The sequence below is a fragment of the Ovis aries genome, chromosome 12 (assembly GCF_016772045.2).
Source record: "Ovis aries strain OAR_USU_Benz2616 breed Rambouillet chromosome 12, ARS-UI_Ramb_v3.0, whole genome shotgun sequence".
NCBI lineage: Eukaryota > Metazoa > Chordata > Mammalia > Artiodactyla > Bovidae > Ovis > Ovis aries.
Genome location: NC_056065.1, coordinates 7,960,469 through 7,981,766, shown reverse-complemented (window position 1 = coordinate 7,981,766; position 21,298 = coordinate 7,960,469).

Sequence of the window (21,298 nt, the reverse complement as noted above, 5' to 3'; positions counted from 1 at the left end):
CTGTCAGAGAGGGCATTCTTCAGGCAAGAATACTGCAGCGTGTTGGCAAATACTGGTTGCCATACCCTTCTAGAGCACTATATTGCCTCCTACCCTAGCCGCCAACCCCCCTGAGTACCTGGTACTGACAGAACCACTGTGACCCAAGCAGGTGCACCACTTCCACACCTGGCCCTCACAGGGGCAAACCCATGCCCTCCAGGGCAGCCTCAGGAGCTAAACCCCAGTGAATGACCCATGTGTAGAGGTAGAAATAAAACCACAACTGAAACCCAGGGGTACTGTGGCTAAGGAAGAAGACCCAAAACCTTCCCACTAGCTGTACCAGCTGCAAATTAAATCCACATGATATAAACTAAGACGACTGTGTGTCTATGGAATATATAAAAGGACACTGAGAGCTCCCACAAAAGAAAACACACTAGCTCTGATAGCGTGGACATTGGAGGCAAGAACACACAGGAGTAGGACCAGATTAAAATCTGAGCAGCTCCCACAGCAGATCCAGAGATCAGTATGGTGTTGGAAGGCATCCTAGGGAGGTGAGATGGACTGTGATTCCCAGCGTGGGAAAGGACTCTGACAGCAGTGACTCAAGAAAAGCATTATTATTCTAATTTTTAAATTTTTTTCTGTAGATTCTTCTTTTTTTTTTTTTTTTTCCTGTTTTCTTTCCTTTTCTCCCCCTCTGATGTAGTTGTCGATTTTATTGGCACTAAGAAATCCAACTAAGCATTTGCGGGTTTTTTTTTTTTTTTTTTTTTGGTCCTTTTTTCCTCAGTCACATTTTTTGTTGTTGTCATAAACCTCTGCCTCTACGTTGGGCTTTTGCAGTTCTCTGGAGTTCTCCTCTTTTTCTTTTTTTAAAATTCTTTTCTCTTTTTTTAAATTTAATTTTTTAAACCTATTATTTTTTTTCTACATTTATTCCTCTATTTGCTTTTCCTTTGCCTGGAAAATCCTATAGACAGTGGAACCTGATAGACTGTAGTCCATGGGATCACAAAGAGTCAGACATGACTGAGCGATTTCACTTTCACTTGCTTTTCCTACTGTTCTTTTCCCCTTGCAGTTAATTTTTAATGTATATAAATTTTCTTTATCTACCTCTATTTAACTTTACATGTCTTTTCTTTCTCTCCTTTCCTCTCAAAATATTTGTTAATTTTGTTTTCATTGTTTTATTATCAAATTGGCACCTTGCTTTAGTTTTGTTTCCCAGTTTGTGCTTTAAATAGTTTTGTTCTGGTAAATAATTTTTGGTTTCCTTTGTTCACCAGGTCAAACTATTGTATTTAATTTTTGTTGGACTGTTTTGATTTTGCTGATGGGTGTATATGTATATATGTATATTCAGTCACACTTTCTTCTGTTGTTATAAACCTCTGCCTCTATATTGGGCTTTTGCAGTTCTGAGGAGTTTTCCTTTTTTTCCCTTTTTTTCTTTATTTTTCCTTTTTTTTTCTCTTTTATCTATAATTTTAATTTTTACTTTTCTTAATCCTATTATATTTTTTCTACATTTATTCCTTCATTTGCTTTTCCTACTGTTCTTTTCCCCTTGCAGTTTCTCTTCAATGTATATAAATCTTCATCTACCTCTATTTAACTTTGCATATCTATTCTATCTTTCTTTTCTTTCTTTCCTTTCCTCTCAACATATTTGGTAGTTTTGTTTTCATTGCTTTCTTTCCCCACTTGGCACCTTGCTTTAGTATTGTTTTCCAGTTTGTGCTTAAGTTAGTTTTGTTCCTAACTGGTAAATATAATTTTTTATTTCCTTTCTTCCCTGGATCAATTTATTGTGCTTTATTTTTGTTGGACTGTTTTCACTTTGCTCATAGGTGTATATCTATATGCATATATTCCATTGTTTTAAGTGTTATTTGCCTGATTTTGTAACTGCCATTTGTCTGGGATTCATCTTCGGTTTCTCATTTTTGAATATTTGTTTTACTCTCCCTTAAGGTCATAACAAACCACTTGAATTTTTGTTCCTGACCAGAGATCAAACCCTGAGCCTTTGGAATGGGAGCACTGACTCCAAAACCCTACACCAGAGAACTAACCCTCGGGGTTATCAAATAGTGAGAACTCACATAAAGGAAACCACTTGAATACAAGACCCAGCATTACCCAAACACCAGTAACACCCTGTGCAAGACGCCTCATCTAAACAACAAACAGAACAAAAACACAGTCTAAATCATCAGCAGAAAAGAGTACCAGCTCACTCAGTCTTGCCCATCGGAAGAAAAACAAAGATGCAGTACAAATCTCACCCTATAAGAAGCTTAAACAAACCACTGGATCAACCTTAGGGAGGAAGAAACCAAAAGGAAGAAAGAATTCTACATTTTTCAGGAAATAATTCAACTTTACTGAAGCCTGGGAAAAGCAGACCTGAAACACAATAACTTAAAAAAGAAAGAAAGAAAGAAAGAAAGAAAGAGCAAGCAGAGAAATAGTGCACAAACGATGGAACAAACTAGAAACACAGAGGTCCAAATAAATGAAGAGGAAATAGGAAAATTACGTGAAAACTAACTCAGAATAATGATAGTAAAGATGATCAGAAACCTTGAAGGTAAAATGAAGAAAATGCAAGAATCAATTAACAAAGACCTAAAAAAATTAAAGAATAAGCATACAGAGACAAACAACACAATTACTGAAATCAAAAATACTCAAGAAGGAATCAATATCAGAATATCTGAAGCAGAAGAATGCATCAGTGAGCTGGAAGATAAAAAGGTGGAAATAAATTCTGACGAGCATAATAGAATGAAAAGAGCTGAGGAAAATCTCAGAGAGGTCTGGGACCATATCAAATGCACCAACATTCAAAATACAAGGGTCCCAGAAGAAGAAGAGAAAAAGAAAGGGTATAAGAAAAATTTTGAAGAGATTATAGTTAAAAAATTTCCCCAACATGGAAAGGGAAATAGCCAATCAAGATCAAGAGACAGAAAGAGTCCCATACAGGATAAACCTAAGGAGAAAAACGCCAACACATACACTAATCAGACTAACAAAGACTAAACACAAGGAAATAATATCAAAAGCAGCAAAGGAGAAGCAGCAAGTAACATACAAGGGAAACCCCCTATGTTGAACACCTTATCTTTCAGCAGAAACTCTGCAGGCCAGAAGGGAATGGCAGGATATATTTAAAGTGCTAAAAGGGAAAAATGTACAACCAAGATTTCTGTATCTGGCAAGGATCTCATTCAAAATTGAGGGAGAAATCAACAGCTTTTCAGACAAGCAAAATTTAAGAGAATTCAGTACCACCAAACCAGTTTTACAACAAATGTTAAATGGACTTATATACTCAAAAATACAACAGAAGAAAAAAATCTACACAATCAACCCCAAACAATTAGAAAATGTCAATAGGAACGTATATATCACTAATTACTTTTAATGAAAATGGATTAGGAGGTGGTCCTAAGATGGTGGAGGGATAGGACAGGGAGACCACTTTCTCTGTCACAAATTCATCAAAAGAACATTTCAACACTGAGTAAATTCCACAAAAGAACTTCTGAATGCTGGCAAAGGACATCAGGCACCCAGAAAGACAGATCTTTGTCTTCAAAAACAGGTAGGAAAAAAATATAAAAGATGAAAAAGGAGACGAAGGAGATAGAGAGAGAGAGCTCCATCCCAGGAAGGGAATCTTAAAAAGAGAGGTTTCCAAACACCAGGAAACATTTTCGCTGCCAAGTCTGTTGTGAGCCTTGGAAGCACAGAGGGCAACATAACAGGAAGGAAAAATAAAGAATTAAAACCAACAGATTAGGAGCGCAACAGTAATTCCCCCAGTGGAGAAGCAGCACAGACGCTTGCATCTGCCACTAACAAGTTGGGGCAGGGCAGGGAGGTGCTGGAGGCACAGGCTGCAGTGCTTTGTAAGATTCAGGCCAGAAGGCCACGCTCATAACCAGAGTGAACTAACCTGAGCTAGCAAACCAGACTGTGGGATAGCTACCACATGAAAAACTCGAACATAAGACACCACCAGGACTGCACGCAGAACAAAGGATGGAACAGAAATAGCCAGCTGCAGACCATCCCCCTTCAGTGACACACAGCCAGAGCCGTAAGGGCCGGAAGGGGGCAATCGCAGCCCAAGAGAGATATTACCTACCAAAATGCAAGCAGTCTTCTTTGCTGACTAAAACTTCTGGGGGTTCTTGACAGTCATCTACCGCCAGAGAAGGGATGCCAGCAATACACCCAGAAAACTGAGCAGCAGAGACGGGAAAGGCGATGTCACAGTGATCGCGCTCGCCAAACACCTGAACTACTCGGACCTGGGAAGGGCACAAAATACAGGCCCAACTGTATCTGAGCCTGTGAAGGCTACCTGAGCACCAAGCCTGAGTGGCATAGACTGGGGAGGTGCATGCAGCCTAGGGCCAGCCTCAGATGGTTCCCGGTAGAGCAAAGTAGAGCCTGAGTGGTGTGCACCGTGAGCAGGGGCAGGCCCAGCAGGGCTGAGACACTGTAAGCACACGCCAGTGTTACTCGTTTGCAACATCCCTCCCTCCCCACAGCACGACTGAGCAAGTGAGCCTAATTAAAAAAAAAAAAAAAAAAGTGTCCACCAATGCCCCCTCTGTGACAGGGCGGAAATCAGACACTGAAGAAACCAGCAAACAGAAGAAGTTAAACAGAGGGAACTGCCTTGGAAGTGACCCCGCACTGCCCACAACACCAGAGAAAGGGCTAGATATATCTTTACTATTTTTACGATCATTCTTTTTATATATATATATCATTGTGTGATTGTTTTTTTCTTTTCTTTTTCCTCTTTTTTTTTAAACTTTCTTAAGTTTTTAAGTCCTCTATTTCTCCTTTAATTTTTATTTTTATAACCTACTATTACTTTTCAAATAAAAAAGACCCTATTTTTTAAGCAAACACTGTATATAGTCTTTTTGTGGTTGTTGTTTTTAATAATTCTTGTCGCTTTTGTTTTCTTTCTTCTCCTTTTCTTCTTCTTTTCTTTTAATATTGTATTCTTGAAAATCCAACCTTTACCCTAGATTTTTAATTTTTGCTTTTTGGTATTTGTTGTCAATTTTGTACATTTAAAAACCCAATCTTCAGTACCCAATTTTACCTGAGAGCGAGATTACTGACTTGACCACTCTCTCCTCCTTTGGACTCTCCTTTTTCTCCACCAGGTGGCCTCTGTCTCTTCCCTCCCTCTTCTCTTCTCTACCCAACTCTGGGAATCTCTGTGTGTTCCAGATGGTGGAGAACACTTAGGGAACTGGTTACTGGCTGGATCTGTCTCTCTCCTTTTCATTTCATCTTTTATCCTCCTGGCCACATCTGTCGACTTCCTCCCTCTCCTCTTCCCTGTATAACTCCGTGAATACCTCTGAGAGGACCAGACTGAGGAGTGCACATAAGGAAGTGACTACTGACTAGCTTGCTCTCTCCTCTGTTGATCCCATCTCATCTCATTCCAGTCACCTCTAACTACACACTCCCTCTTCTCTTCTCCATGTAACTCAGTGAACCTCTCTGGGTGTCCCTCAATGTGGAGAAACTTCTCATCTTTAACCTAGATGTTTTATCATTGGTGCTGTATAGATGGAGACGTCTTGAGGCTATTGTAAAAGTAAAACTGAAAACCAGAAGCAGGAGGCTTAAGTCCAAATCCTGAGCACATCAGAGAACTCCTGAATCCAGGGAACATTAATCAACAGGAACTCATCAAATGCCTCCATACCTACACTGAAACCAAGCACCACCCAAGGGCCAACAAGATCCAGAGCAAGACATACCACACAAATTCTCAAGCAACACAGGAACACACGCCTGAGCTTCAATATACAGGCAGTTCAAAGTTACTCCAAAACCACTGACGTCTCATAAGCCATTACTGGTCACTTCATTGCACTCCAGAGAGAAGAAATCCAGCTCCACCCACCAGAACTCCAACACAAGCCTCCCTAAGCCACTGATACAACCCCGCCCACAGTGAGGAAACTCCATAATAAAGAGAACTCCACATAATCCCAGAATATAGAAAGGCCACAGCAAATGCAGCAATATAACCAAGAGGAAGAGACAGAGGAATACCCAGCAGGTAAAGGAACAGGAGAAATGCCCACCAAACCAAACAAAGGAGGAGGAGATAGGGAATCTACCAGAGAAAGAATTCCGAATATTGATAGTGAAAATCATCCAAAATCTTGAAATCAAAATGGATTCACAGATAAATAGCCTAGAGACAAGGATTGAGAAGATGCAAGGAAGGTTTAACAAGGACCTAGAAGAAATAAAAAAGAGTCAATATATAATGAATAACACAATAAATGAGATCAGAAACACTCTGGAGGCAACAAATAGTAGAATAACAGAGACAGAAGATAGGATTAGTGAAATAGAAGATAAAATGGTAGAAATAAATGAATCAGAGAGGAAAAAAAGAAAAACAAATTAAAAGAAATGAGGACAGTCTCAGAGACCTTCAGGAGAATATGAAATGCTTCAACATTCGAATTATAGGAGTCCCAGAAGAAGACAAAAAGAAAGACCTTGAGAAAATCCTTGAGGAGAATATAGCTGAAAACTTCCCTAAAATGGGGAAGGAAATAATCACCCAAGTCCAAGAAACTCAGAGAGTTCCAAATAGGACAAACCCAAGGCGAAACACCCCAAGACACATATTAATCAAATTAACAAAGATCAAATACAAAGAACAAATATTAAAAGCAGCAAGGGAAAAACAACAAATAACACACAAGGGGATTCCCATAAGGATAACTGCAAATCTTTCAATAGAAACTCTTCAGGCCAGGAGGGAATGGCAAGACATACTTAAAGTGATGAAAGAAAATAACTTAGAGCCCAGATTACTGTTCCCAGCAAGGATCTCATTCAGATATGAAGGAGAAATCAAAAGCTTTACAGACAAGCAAAAGCTGAGAAAATTCAGCACCACCAAACCAGCTCTCCAACAAATGCTAAAGGATGTTCTTTAGACAGGAAACACAAAAAGGGCATATAAACCTGAACCCAAAACAGTAAAGTAAATGGCAAAGCGATAATACTTATCAATAATTACCTTAAACGTAAATGGGTTGAATGCTACCACCAAAAGGCTAAGACTGGCTGAATGGATACAAAAACAAGATCCCTATATATCCTGCCTACAAGAGACCCACCTCAAAACAAGGCACATACAGACTGAAAGTGAAGGGCTGGAAAAAAGATATTCCACGCAAATAGAGACCAAAAGAAAGCAGGAGTGGCAATACTCATACCCGATAAAATAGACTTTAAAACAAAGGCTGTGAAAAGAGACAAAGAAGGCAACTACATAATGACCAAAGGACCAATCCAAGAAGAAGATGAACAATTATAAATATATATGCACCCAACATAGGAGCACCACAATATGTAAGACAAATGCTAACAAGTATGAAAGGGGAAATTAACAAAAACACAATAATAGTGGGAGACTTTAATACCCAACTCACACCTATGGACAGATCAACTACACAGAAAATTGACAAAGAAAAACAAACTTTAAATGATTCAATAGACCAGTTAGACCTAATTGATATCTATAGGACATTTCACCCCAAAACAATGAATTTCACCTTTTTCTCAAGTGCTCATGGAACCTTCTCCAGGATAGATCACATCCTGGGCCATAAATCTAACCTCGATAAATAAAAAAAAAAATCAAAATCATTCCAAACGTCTTTTTTGATCATAATGCATTAAGATTAGATCTCAATTACAGGAGAAAAACTATTAACAGTTCCAACATATGGAGGCTGAACAACATGCTTCTGAATAACCAACAAATCACAGAAAAAAATCCAAAAAGAAATCAAAATATGCATAGAAACAAATGAAAATGAAAACACAACAACCCAAAACCTGTGGGACACTATAAAAGCAGTCCTAAGAGGAAAGTTCATAGCAATACAGGCATACCTCAAGAAACAAGAAAAAAAGTCACATAAATAACTTAACTCTACACCTAAAGCAACTAGAAAAGGAAGAAATGGAGAACCCCAGAGTTAGTAGAAGGAAAACAATCTTAAAAATTAGGACAGAAATAAATGCAAAAGAAACAAAAGAGACCATAGCAAAAATCAACAAAGCCAAAAGCTGGTTCTTGGAAAGGATAAATAAAATTGACAAACCATTAGCCAGACTCATCAAGAAACAAAGAGAAAAATCAAATCAATGAAATTAGAAATGAAAATGAAGACATCACAACAGACATACAAAGGATCATAAGAGACCACTATCAGCAATTATATGCCAATAAAATGGACAACGTGGAAGAAATGGACAAATTCTTAGAAAAGTACAACTTTCCAAAATTGAACCAGGAGGAAATAGAAAATCTTAACAGACCCATCACAAGCAAGGAAATTGAAACTGTAATCAGAAATCTTCCAGCAAACAAAAGCCCAGGTCCAGACGGCTTCACAGATGAATTCTACCAAAAATTTCGAGAAGAACTAACACCTATCCTACTCAGACTCTTCCAGAAAATTGCAGAGGAAGGTAAACTTCCAAACTCATTCTATGAGGCCACCATCACCCTAATACCAACACTTGACAAAGATGCCACAAAAAAAGAAAACTACAGGCCAATATCACTGATGAACATAGATGCAAAAATCCTCAACAAAATTCTAGCAATCAGAATCCAACAACACATTAAAAAGAGCATACACCGTGACCAAGTGGGCTTTATCCCAGGGATGCAAGGATTCTTCAATATCTGCAAATCAATCAATGTAATTCACCACATTAACAAATTGATAAATCAAAGCCATATGATTATCTCAATAGATGCAGAGAAGGCCTTTGACAAAATTCAACATCCATTTATGATAAAAACTCTCGAGAAAGCAGGAATAGAAGGAACATACCTCAACATAATAAAAGCTATCTATGACAAACCCACAGCAAACATTATCCTCAATGGTGAAAAATTGAAAGCTTTTCCCCTAAAGTGAGGAACAAGACAAGGGTGCCCACTTTCACTGCTACTATTCAACATAGTTCTAGAAGAGTTGGCCACAGCAATCAGAGCAAAAGAAGAAATAAAAGGTATCCAAATTGGAAAAGAAGAAGTAAAACTCTCACTGTTTGCAGATGACATGATCCTCTACATAGAAAAACCCTAAAGACTCCACCAGAAAATTACAAGAGCTAATTAATGAATATTGTAAAGTTGCAGAATATAAATCAACACACAGAAATCCCTTGCATTCCTATACACTAATAATGAGGAAGTAGAAAAAGAAATTAAGGAAACAATTCCATTCACTGTTGCAACAAAAAGAATAAAATACTTAGGAATATATCTACCTAAAGAAACTAAAGACCTATATATAGAAAACTATAAAACACTGATGAAAGAAATCAAAGAGGACACTAATAGATGGAGAAATATACCATGTTCATGGATTAGAAGAATCAATATAGTGAAAATGAGTATCCAAAACAATCTACAGATTCAATGCAATCCCTATCAAGCTACCAGAGGTATTTTTCACAGAACAAGAACAAATAATTTCAAGATTTGTATGGAAATACAAAAAACCTCGAATAGCCAAAGCAATCTTGAGAAAGAAGAATGGAACTGGAGGAATCCACTTGCCTGACTTCAGGCTCTACTACAAAGCCTCTGTCGTCAAGACAGTATGGTACTGGCACAAAGACAGAAATATAAATCAGTGGAACAAAATAGAAAGCCCAGAGATAAATCCACACACCTATGGACACCTTACCTTTTGACAAAGGAGGCAAGAATATACAATGGAGTAAAGACAATCTCTTTAACAAGTGGTGCTGGGAAAACTGGTCAACCACTTGTAAAAGAATGAAACTAGATCACTTTCTAACACCGCACACAAAAATAAATTCAAAATGGATTAAAGATCTAAATGTAAGACCAGAAACTATAAAACTCCTACAGGAGAACATAGGCAAAACCCTCTCAGACATAAATCACAGCAGGATCCTCCATGATCCACCTCCCAGAATACTGGAAATAAAAGCAAAAATTAACAAATGGGGTCTAATTAAAATTAAAAGCTTCTGCACAACAAAGGAAACTATAAGCAAGGTGAAAAGACAGCCTTCTGAACGGGAGAAAATAATAGCAAATGAAGCAACTGACAAACAACTAATCTCAAAAATATACAAGCAACTTATGCAGCTCAATTCCAGAAAAATAAACGACCCAATCAAAAAATGGGCCAAAGAACTAAATAGACATTTCTCCAAAGAAGACATATGGATGGCTAACAAACACTTGAAAGATGTTCAACATCACTCATTATCAGAGAAATGCAAATCAAGACCACAATGAGGTACCATTTCACACAAGTCAGAATGGCTGTGATCCAAAAGTCTGCAAGCAATATATGCTGGAGAAGGTGTGGAGAAAAGGGAACCCTCTTACACTGTTGGTGGGAATGCAGACTAATACAGCCACTATGGGGAACAGTGTGGAGATTCCTTTAAAAATTGCACATAGAACTGCCATATGACCCAGCAATCCCACTGCTGGGCATACACAGCGAGGAAACCTGAATTGAAAGAGACACATGTACCCCAATGTTCATTGCAGCACTGTTTATTATAGCCAGGACATGGAAACAACCTAGATGTCCATCAGCAGATGAATGGATAAGAAAGCTGTGGTACATATACACAATGGAGTATTACTCAGCCATTAAAAAAGATACGTTTGAATCAGTTCTAATGAGGTGGATGAAACTGGAGCCGATTATACAGAGTGAAGTAAGCCAGAAAGAAAAATACCAATATAGTATACTAACACATGTATATGGAATTTAGAAAGATGGTAATGATAACCCTGTATGTGAGACAGCAAAAGAGACACAGATGTATAGAATGGGCTTTTGGACTCAGAGGGAGAGGGAGAGGGTGGGATGATTTGGGAGAATCGCACCGAAACATGTATACTATCATGTAAGAAAAAATTTGTCAGTCTATGTTCGATACAGGATACAGGATGCTTGGGGCTGGTGCACAGGGATGATCCAGAGAGATGATATGGGGTGGGAGATGGGAGGGGGTTCAGGAATGGGAACTCATTTTCCCCCCTGGCGGATTCATGTCAATGTATGGCAAAACCAATATAGTATTGTAAAGTAAAATAAAGTAAAAATAAAAATTAAAAAAAAATTGTCACAAAAAATGGATTAAATGCTCCAACCAAAAGATACAGACTGGCTGAATGGATACAAAAGTAAGACCTATATATATGCTGTCTACAAGAAACCGACTTCAGACTTCAAGATACATATAGACTGAAAGTGAGAGGATGGAAAAATATATTCCAGGCAAATGGGAAGCAAAAAATGCTGAGGTAGCAATCTGCATATCAGACAAAATAAACCTCAAAATAAAGAATATTACAAGAGATAAAGGAGGGTACTACATAATAATCAAGGGATCAATCCAAGAGGGAGACACAACAATTGTAATTATTTAAATCATTCAATATCACAGTTATCCAAGTCTATGCCCCAACCAGTAATGCTGAAGAAACTGAAGATGAACAGTTCTATGAAGACTTACAAGAACTTTTAGAATAAGACCCAAAAAAGATGTCCTTTTCATTATAGGGGACTGCAATGCAAAAATAGGAAGTCAAGAAACACCTGGGGTAACAGGCAAATTTGGCCTTGGAATAAGGAAAGAAGCAGGGCAAAAGCTAATGTTGCCTTCCTCTACCAACAAGACAACACAAAATCAGACTGATTATATTCTTTGCAGCCAAAGATGGAGAAGCTCTATACAGTCAACAGAAACAAGACCGGGAGCTGACTGTGGCTCAGGTCATGAACTCCTTATTGCCAAATTCAGACTTAAATTGAAGAGAGTAGGGAAAACCGCTAGACTATTCAGGTATGACCTAAATCAAATCCCTTATGATTATACAGTGGAAGTGAGTAATAGATTTAAGGGACTAGATATGATAGAGTGCCTGATGAACTATGGATGGAGGTTTGTGACATTGTACAAGAGACAGGGATCAAGACTATCCCCATGGAAAAGAAATACAAAAAAGCAAAATAGCTGTCTGAGGAGGCCTTACAAATAGCTGTGAAAAGAAGAGAAGCAAAAAGCAAAGGAGAAAAGGAAAGATATAAGCATCTGAATGCAGAGATCCAAAGAATAGGAAGGAGAGATAAGAAAGCCTTCCTCAGTGGTCAATGCAAAGAAATAGAGGAAAATAGCAAAATAGGAAAGACTAGAGATCTCTTCAAGAAAATTAGACATACCAAGGGAACATTTCATGCAAAGATGGGCTTGATAAAGGACAGAAATGGTATGGGCATAACAGAAGCAGAACATATTAAGAAGAGGTGACAAGAATATACAGAAGAAGTGTACAAAAAGATCTTCATGACCAAGGTAATCACGATGGTGTGATCACTCACCTAAAGCCAGACATCCTGGAATGTGAAGTGAAGTGGGCCTTAGAAAGCATCACTACGAACAAAGCTAGTGGAGGTGATGGAATTCCAGTTGAGCTATTTCAAATCCCGAAGGATGATGCTGTGAAAGTGCTACACTTAGTAGGCCAGTAAATTTGGAAAACTCAGCAGTGGCTATGGGACTGGAAAGAGTCAGTTTTCATTCCAATCCAAAGAAAGGCAATGCCAAAGAATGCTCAAACTACAGCACAATTACACTCATCTCACATGCTAGTAAAGTAATGCTCAAGATTCTCTAAGCCAGGCTTCAGCAATATGTGAACTGTGAACTTCCAGATGTTCAAGCTGATTTTAGAAAAGGCAGAGGAACCAGAGATCAAATTGTCAACATCCACTGGATCATGGAAAAGCAAGAGAGTTTCAGAAAAACATCTATTTCTGCTTTATTGACTGTGCCAAAGCCTCTGACTGTGTGGATCACTGTGGAAAATTCTGAAAGAGATGGGAATACCAGACCAGCTGATCTGATCCTTGAGAAATCTGTTTGCAGGTCAGGAAGCTACAGTTAGAACTGGACATGGAACAATAAACTAGTTCCAAATAGGAAAAGGAGTACATCAAGGCTGTATATTGTTGTCCTGCTTATTTAACTTCTATGCAGAGTACATCATGAGAAATGCTGGACTGGAAGAAGCACAAGCTGGAATCAAAATTGCCAGGAGAAATATCAATAACCTCAGATATGCAGATGACAACACCTTTATGGTAGAAAGCAAAGAGAAACTAAAAAGCTTCTTGAAGAAATTGAAAGAGGAGAGTGAAAAAGTTGGCTTAAATGTCAACATTCAGAAAACTAAGATCATGGCATCTGGTTCCACCAATTCATGGGAAATAGATGGGAAAACAGTGGAAACAGTGTTAGACTTTATTTTGGGGGGCTCCAAAATCACTGTAGATTGCAGCCATGAAATTAAAAGACGCTTACTCCTTGGAAGAAAAGTTATGACCAACCTAGATAGCATATTCAAAAGCAGAGACGTTACTTTGTCAACAAAGGTCAGTCTAGTCCAGGCTATGATTTTTCCAGTGGTCATGTATGGATGTGAGAGTTGGACTGTGAAGAAGGCTGAGTGCCAAAGAATTGATGCTTTTGAACTCTGGTGTTGGAGAAGACTCTTGCGTGTCCCTTGGACTGCACAGAGATCCAACCAGTCCACTCTAAAGGAGATCAGTCCTGGGTGTTCTTTGGAAGGACTGATGCTGAAGCTGAAATTCCAATACTTTGGCCACCTCATGCGAAGAGTTGACTCATTGGAAAAGACCCTGATGCTGGGAAGGATTGAGGGCAGGAGGAGATGAGGATGACAGAGGATGAGATGGCTGGATGGCATCACCGACTCTATGGACATGAGTTTGAGTGAACTCTGGGAGTTGCTGATAGACAGGGAGGCCTGGCATGCTGCGATTCATCGGGTCCCACAGAGTCGGACATAACTGAGCGACTTAACTGAACTGATGCACCCGACATAGGTGAACCTCAATACATAACACAAATGCTAACAGACATAAAAGGAAAAGTTGACAGTAACACAATAATATTAGGAGACTTCTACCTCTCACTCAAACCAATGGCCAGATCATCAAAACAGAAAGTTAATAAGAAAACAGAAGTCTTAAATGATACATTAGATGAGATGGATCTCATTGACATGTTCAGGACATTCCATCAAAATACAGAAGTATACACCTTCTTCTCAAGTGCATGTGGAGCATTCACCAGGATAGACCACATCTTTGGTCACAAATCAAACCTCAGTAAATTTAAGAAAATTAAAATGGTATTAAGCATCTTCTCCAACCACAATACTGTGAGACTAGATATCAATTACAAGTTAAAAAAAAGAAAAAACTAGAAGAAATACAAACTCATGGAGATTAAACAACACGTTTTTAAATAACCTACAGGATACTGAAAAATCGAAAGATAAATCAAAAAATGTCTAGAAACAACTGACAATGAAAGCACAACAACTCAAAACCTATGGGATGCAGCAAAAGCAGTTCTAAGAGGGAAGTTTATAACAATACAATCCTACCTCAAGAAACAAGAAAAATTTCAAATAAGCAGCCTAACTTTACACCTAAAGCAACCGGAGAAAGAAGAAGAAAAACCTCCCAAAATTAGAAGGAAAGAAATCATAAAGATCTGAGCAGAAATAAATGAAAAAAAAAAGAAAAAAGAAAGAAAGAAACAATGGTAAAGATTAATACAACTAAAAGCTGGTTCTTGAGAATATAAAACAAAATTGACAAACATTTAGCCAGACTCATCAAGAGAAAAAGAGAAGAATCAAATCAACACAATTAGAAATGAAAAAGGAGAAGTTACAACTGACTGCAGAAATACAAAAGATTATAAGAGACTATTGTGAATAACAATATGGCAATAAAATGGATAACTTGGAAGAAATGGACAGATTCTTAGAAAAGTTCAATCTTCCAAGACTGAACCAGGAAGAAAAAAATTATGAACAACCAAATTACAAGCACTGAAATTGAAGACGTGATCAAAACTCTCCCCCAAAACAAAAGCCCAGGACCAGATGGCTTCACAGGAGAATTCTCTCAAACATCAAGAGAAGAGTGAATGCCTATCCTTCTAAAACTCTTTCAAAAAATTTCAGAGGGAGGAACATTTCTAAACTCATTCTACAAGGCCACCATCACCCCAATAACAAAATCAGACAAAAACAAAAATAAAGAAAACTACAGCCCAATATCAATGATGTACATGGATGCAAAAATCCTCAACAAAATTTTAGCAAAAAGAATTCAGCAGCATATCAAAAAGCTCACACGCCATGATCAAATTTAGTTTATTCCAGGGATGCAAGGGTTCTTCAATATACAGAAATCAATCAATGTTACGTACCATATTAGCAAACTGAAAGATAAAAACCATATGATCATCTCAACAGATGCAGAAAAAGCCTTTGACAAAATTCAGCACCCATTTATGATTAGAACTTTTCAAAAAAAATGAGCATAGAAGGAACCTACCTCAAAACAGTAAAGGCCATATATGATAGGCCTACAGCAAATACTATTCTCAATGGTGGAAAACCTGAGAGCATTCCCCCTAAGATCAGGAAAAGAAAAGGGTGTCCACTTTCACCACTACTAGCCAACATAGTTCTGGAAGTCCTAGCTACAGCAATCAGAGGAGGAGGAGGAGGAGGAGGAGGAGGAGGAGGAGGAGGAGGAGGAGGAGAAGAAGAAGAAGAAGAAGAAGAAGAAGAAGAAGAAGAAGAAGAAAAGAAAGGTATCTATATCAGAAAAGAAGAAGTCAAGTTCTCACTGTTTGCAGATGACATGATACTGTACATAGAAAACCCTAAAGAGAGTATGAGAAAATTATTAGAGATAATCAGTGAATTTAGCAAAGTTGCAAGATACAAAATCAATACACAGAAACCATTTGCATTTCTATATACTAACAATGCAAAATCAGAAACAGAAAATTAAGGAATCAATCCAGCTTACCATCACAACAAAAATAATTAAATATCTAGGAATAAACTTACCTAAGGAGACAAAAGAATGGTACACAGAAAGTATAAGACACTGATGAAAGAAATCAAAGATGACAAAGAAATCAAAGAAATAAACAGATGGAGAGGTATTCCTTGTTCCTGGGTAGGAAGAATCGATATTGTGAAAATGACTATAATACCAAATGCAATCTACAGATTCAATGTGATCCTTATCAAATTAACAATGGCATGTTTCACAAAACTAGAACAAAAAGTTTCACAATTCATATGGAAACAAAAAAGACTGAAAACAGGCAAAGTCATCTTGAGGAAGAAGAATAGAGCTGGAAGAATCAACCTTCCTGACTTCAGGTTATGCTACAAACCTGCAGTCATGAAGACAATATGGTATTGGAACAAAAAGAAACAGAAATATAGACCAATGGAACCAGATAGAAAACCCAGAAATAAACCCATGCACCTATGGGTAACCTTATTTTTGACAAGAGAGGCAAGAAGATACAATGGGACACAGACAGCCTCTTCAATAAATGGTTCTGGGAAAACTGGACAGCTACATGAAAAGAATGACATTAAAACACTTCCTAACATCATACACAAAGATAAACTTAAAATGGATTAAAGAGCTAAGTGTAAGACCAGAAACTATAAAATGCTTAGAGGAAAACATAGGCAGAACACTCAATGACATAAATCAAAGCAAGATCCCCTATGATCCACCTCCTAGACAAACAGAAACAGAAACAAAAGCAAACAAGTGGGACCTGATTACATTTAAAAGCTTTTGCACAGCAAAGAAAACTATAAGCAATGTGAAAAGACAACCCTTAGAATGAGAGAAAATAACAGCTAGTGAAACAACTGACAAAGGATAAATTTCCAGTCTACACAAGTGCTCATACAACTGAATACCAGAAAAACAAATAACCCAATCAAAAAGTGGGAAAAAGACCTAAACAGACATGTCTCCAAAGAAGATATGCAGCTGGCTAACAAACACATGAAAAGATGTTCAAACATAACTCATTATTCAGTTCAGTTCAGTCGCTCAGTCATTTCTGACTCTTTGCATCTCCATGAACTGCAGCATATCATGCCTCACTGTTCATCAGCAACTCCCAGAGTTCACCCAAAACCATGTCCATTGAATCGGTGAGGCCATCCAACCATCTCATCCTCTGTCATCCCCTTCTCCTGCCCACTATCTTTCCCAGCATCAGGGTCTTTTCAAATGAGTCAACTCTTTGCATCAGGGGACCAAAGTATGGAGTTTCAGCTTCAGCATCAGTCCTTCCAATGAATATTCAGAATTGATTTCCTTTAGGATGAACTGGTTGGATTTCTTTGCAGTCCAAGAGAATCTTAAGACTCTTCTCCAACACCACACTTCAAAAACATCAATTCCTCAGCGCTTATCTTTCTTCACAGTCCAACTCTCACATCCATATATGACCACTGGAAAAACCATGGACTAGATGGACCTTTGTTGGCAAAATAATGTCTCTGCATTTCAATATGTTGTCTAGTTTGGTCATAACTTTCCTTCCAAGGAATAAGCTTCTTTTAATTTCATGGTTGCAATCACCATGTGCAGTGATTTTGGAGCCCAGAGAAATAAAGTCAGCCACTGTTTCCACTGTTTCCCATCTATTTCCCATGAAGTGATGGAACCAGATGCCATGATCTTCGTTTTCTGAATGTTGAGCTTTAAGCCAACTTTTTCACTCTCGTCTTTCATCTTCATCAAGAGGCTATTTAGTTCTTCACTTTCTGCCATAAGGATGGTGTCATCAGCATATCTGAGGTTATTGACATTTATCCTGGCAATCTTGATTCCAGCCTATGCTTCCTGCAGCCCAGTGTTTCTCATGATGTACTCTGCATAAAAGTTAAATAAGCAGGATGACAATATATAGCCTTGACGTACTCCTTTTCCTGTTTGGAACCAGTCTATTGTTCCATATCCAATTCTAACTGTTGCTTCCTGACCTGCATACAGGTTTCTCAAGAGGCAAGTCAGGTGGTCTGGTCTTGCCACCTCTTCAGAATTTTCCATATTTTATTGTGATCCACGCAGTCAAAAGCTTTGGCATAGTCAATAAAGAAGAAATAAATATTTTTCTGTAACTTTCTTGTTGATAGAATGTGGTCCACTGGCGAAAGGAATGGCAATCCACTTCAGTATTCTAGCCTTGAGAACCCTATGAATAGTGTGAAAAAGCAAAAAGATAGGACACTGAAAGATGAACTCCCCAGGTCAGTAGGTGCCCAATATTCTATTGGAGATCAGTGGAGAAATAACTCTAGAAAGACTGAAGGGATGGAGCCAAAGCAAAAACAACAGCCAGTTATGGATGGGGCTGGTGATAGAAGCAAGGTTCAATGCTGTAAGAACAATATTGCGTAGGAACCTGGAATGTCAGGTCCATGAATCAAGGCAAATTGGAAGTGGTCAAACAAGAGATTGCAAGAGTGAACATTGACATTCTAGGAATAAGCAAACTAAGATGGACAGGAATGGGTGAATTTAACTCAGATGACCATTATATCTACTAGTGTGGCATGAATCCCTTTGAAGAAATGGAGCAGCCATCATAGTCAACAAAAGAGTCCGAAATGCAGTACTTGGGTGCAGTCTCAAAATGACAGAATGATCTCCGTTCATCCAAGGCAAACCATTCAATATCACGGTAATCCAAGTCTATGCCCCAACCAGTAATGCTGAAGAAGCTGAAGATGAACAGTTCCATGAAGACTTACAAGACCTTCTAGGACTAACACTCTAAAAAAGATGTCCTTTTCATTATAGGAGACTGGAATGCAAAAGTAGGAAATCAAGAAACGCCTGGAGTAACAGGCAAATTTGGCCTTGGATAAAGGCTAATAGAGTTCTGCCAAGAGAACGCACTGGTCAAAGCAAACACCCTCTTCCAACAACACAAGAGAAGACTCTACCTATGGACATCACCAGACGGTCGACACTGAAATCAGATTGATTATATTCTTTGCAGCCAAAGATGGAGAAGCTCTATACAGTCAGCAGAAAAAGGACCGGGAGCTGACTGTGGCTCAGGTCATGAACTCCTTATTGCCAAATTCAGATGGAAATTGAAGAAAGTGGGGAAAACCACTAGACCATTCAGATATAACCTAAATCAAATCCCTGATGACTATATAACGTTAGTGAGAAATAGATTTAAGGGACTAGATCTGATAGATCAAGGGCCTGATGAACTACAGATGGAAGTTTGTGACATTGTACAGGAAAAGGGAATCAAGACCATCCCCATGGGAAAGAAATGCAAAAAAGCAAAATAGCTGTCTGAGAAGGCCTTACAAATAGCTGTGAAAGAAGGAAGTGAAAAGCATAGAAAAAAGGAAAGATATACCCATTTGAATGCAGAGTTCCAAAGAATAGGAAGGAGAGATAAGAAAACCTTCCTTTGCAATCAATGCAAAGAAATAGAGGAAAACAATAGAATGGAAAAGACTAGCGATTTCTTCAAGAAAATTACAGATACCAGTGGAACATTTCATGCAAAGATGGGCTCAATAAAGGACCAAATGTTATCTACCTAACAGAAGCAGAACATATTAAGAAGAGGTGACAAGAATATGCAGAGGTGACAAGAATATACAGAAGTTTACAAAAAGATCTTCATGACCAAGATAATCATGGTGTGATCACTCACCTAGAGCCAGCCATCCTGGAATATGACGTCAAATGGGCCTTAGGAAGCATCACTAGGAACAAGTCTAGTGGAGGTGATAGAATTCCAGTTGAGCTATTTCAAATCCTGAAAGATGATGCTGTGAAAGTGCTGCACTCAATATGCCAGCAAATTTGGAAAACTCAGCAGTGGCCACGGGACTGGAAAAGGTCATTTTTCATTCCAATCCCAAAGAAAAGCAGTGCCAAATAATGCTCAAACTACCGCACAGTTGCACTCGTCTCACACGCTAGTAAAGTAATTCTCAAAATTCCCCAACTCAGGCTTCAGCTTCAGCAATACATGAACCATGAATATCCAGATGTTCACGCTGGTTTTAGAAAAGGTAGAGGAAGCAGAAATCAAATTGCCAACATCTGATGGATCATCAAAAAAGCAAGAAAGTTTTCTCATTATTATATTAATGCAAATCAAAACTACAATGAGATATCACCTCACACCGGTCAGAATGGCCACCATCAAAAAATCTACAAACAGTAAATGCTGGAGAGGGTGTGGAGCAAAGGGAATGCTCTTGCACTGTTGATGGTAATGTAAATTTATATAGCCATTTTGAAAAATTATATGGAGATTCTTTAAAAAAAAAAAAAAACTAGGAATATATCGAGCATATGACCCAGCAATCCCACTTGTAGGCATATACCCCGAGGAAACCAAAATGGAAGGGACACATGTATTACATTGTTCATTGCAGCACTAGAATAGTTAGAACATAGATACAACCTAGATGCCCGTTGGCAGATGAATGGATAAAGAAGTTGTGGTATATATACACAAAAGAATATTATTCAGCCATTAGAAGGGACATATTTGAGTCAGTTCTAATGAGGTGGATGAACCTAGAAACTCTTATACAGAGTGAAGTGATTCAGAAAGAGAAAGAGACAAAATTGACAAACCACTAGCCATACTCATCAAGAAAAAAAGGGAGAAAAATCAAATCAACAAAATTAGAAGTGAAAAAGACGTTACAAAAGACAACACAGAAATACAAAGAATCATGAGGATAGTATGAGCAACTATATGTTAATAAAATGAACAACCTACAGGAAAGGGACAGATTCTTAGAAAAGCTCAACCTCCCAAGCATGAACCAGGAGAAATAGAAATTTTGAACAAGCCAATTACAATCACTGAAATCAAAACAGTGATCAAAAGTCTCCCAGAAAACAAGAGTCCAGGACCAAAAGGCCTCACAGGGAAATTCTATCAAACATTTAGAGAAGAGATAATGCCTATTTTTCTGAAACTCTTCCAAAAATTTGCAGACTGGGGAACATTTACAGACTTCTTCTACAAGGCCACAATCACCCTGATAACAAAACCAGGCAAAGACAACGCACACTAAATGAAAATTACAGGCAAATATCACTGATGAACATAGATGCAAAAGTCCTCAACAAAATTTTAGCAAACAGAATTCAACAGCACATTAAAAACCTTATACACCATGATCAAGTTGGGTTTGTTTCAGGGATGCAATGATTCTTTGATATACACAAGATAATCAATGTGATATATCATATTAACAAATTAAAAA